Source organism: Otolemur garnettii, unplaced genomic scaffold, assembly GCF_000181295.1.
Source record: "Otolemur garnettii isolate 467f Iridium unplaced genomic scaffold, OtoGar3 scaffold00233, whole genome shotgun sequence".
NCBI lineage: Eukaryota > Metazoa > Chordata > Mammalia > Primates > Galagidae > Otolemur > Otolemur garnettii.
The window spans coordinates 360,176-361,828 of record NW_003852628.1 but is presented as its reverse complement, the minus strand read 5'-3'; positions in this window follow the sequence as shown (position 1 = coordinate 361,828).

The window sequence follows — 1,653 nt, the reverse complement described above, 5'->3', positions numbered from 1 at the left end:
ATTGAAAAATTAGCTGGGCATTGTGATGGGCACCTATAGTCCTAGCTACTCAGGAGGCTGAAGAGAGAGGTCAAGGACTGAAAATAAAAGATTATTCCAAAATGTGAACAAAAAGAAATCGGAGTCTGTGTGGGTAACATGACCTTTATTTCTACCCAGTATGAGCAAGTTCAGCCTGAGAAAGGAGTCAGCACATGGGTTAAGGTGGGTTGGAATTTAAAGGGTTGGAAGGGTAGGGACTGGCTCATTTACTCATTCCTGGGTAGGACATTCATGCATTCATTTCTTCCTAGGCAGGTTGGTTCTATTTGGGTGGATCACTACATTGACTCTACCATCCCCATCTTTTTAGTCTATTATATGGAAGCAGAAGTGAATAATGGACCTGGTGTCTCTTTGACAATTTCCTGCAGATAAAGGATGGTGTGGGCTACTTGTAAGGAAAATAGGAGGGGGAAAGGAGTGATATTCCTGGGAGTGATCCAGGCACACTCTTGGGTCTTCAATCTGAACTGGTTGATATCCAAGTAGGGTGAGGATATGAGCAGATGTTTTGGGGGTGACTGCCTGATCAATAAATTAGGCGATGAGGCAGAGGATTATTGGCCTGAAACTGAGAATGAAAAATATCATAAATAGTGGCCCTAAAATAGGAAATAACCTAGAAGGCCAGAAATCAAATAAGGACTAGGGATTAAGTAATTCACGGTCTGTTTGTCTCTGTAAAAGCTGAATTGAGGGAACAGAGATCAGACCTTATAAAGCCTATAGAATCACCTAACATCCTGAGGGGGAGAGAAGAAGAGTTCAGGGCCGCTGAGAAGGAGGTGTTTAGAAGCTGGCAGAAATCATAGGGGTTGCTTGTAAATTTGAGAGGATAACCCTACCTAGTAGGGGGATGCCGCAGGAAGAAATAATAAGGAATGAATGTAAGAAAGAGTGTCCAGAGAGTGAGCACCACAAGGGTAGAGTAGCATGAGAGTGCAGCAAATTACCGTCAATACTCACCACCAAGGTCTCTCTTTGTTTTGAAGGACCTTTATAAGATGGAAGTGTAGAAAAGGTTCCTCCTTTGATTATTACAAAAGAGATTGGCTTACTTTCCACTAGCATAAATACTGAGTTCTCGTGATCATCCAGAGGATTGTCACTCTTCAGCAGCTAGGCCCAGGAGGTTGGGAAATGCAGCCAGGTCCTGGGAGTGGTTGTCAGCCAGATCCTTGGAAGGACCTGGGTAGTCAGACTCCCAGCAAGGACCTCCTCAGCCTGGGAGGAGCATTTGAATTCAAGCACTGCTTTCCCCAGCGAACTAGCCTAATGTATTTAAAACAGTCCCAGAGGAGGTTTTCTTTTTCTGGACTTCCCAGAGGAGTTTCAAGAAGTAACCATGTTTTGTCTAATGGCAGAAGCCAATAACTGGAGCTCTGAGAGGTTATTGAAGACCTTGAAGGCCAAGTCAATGAGATTTCACTGGGGGGGTCTGAGGGCCTTGGGGAAATTTTTGGAGTTTTTTTTTAAGATATGGGGTGGGGAGGAGACTGAGAGATAAAATGCCTGTTAATAGGGTGGAGGTGAGGATATCATAAATTATAAATCATGCCAGGTCAGATCATATGATTGGGTTAGATATCTAAATTCTTTTTTTTTTTTTTT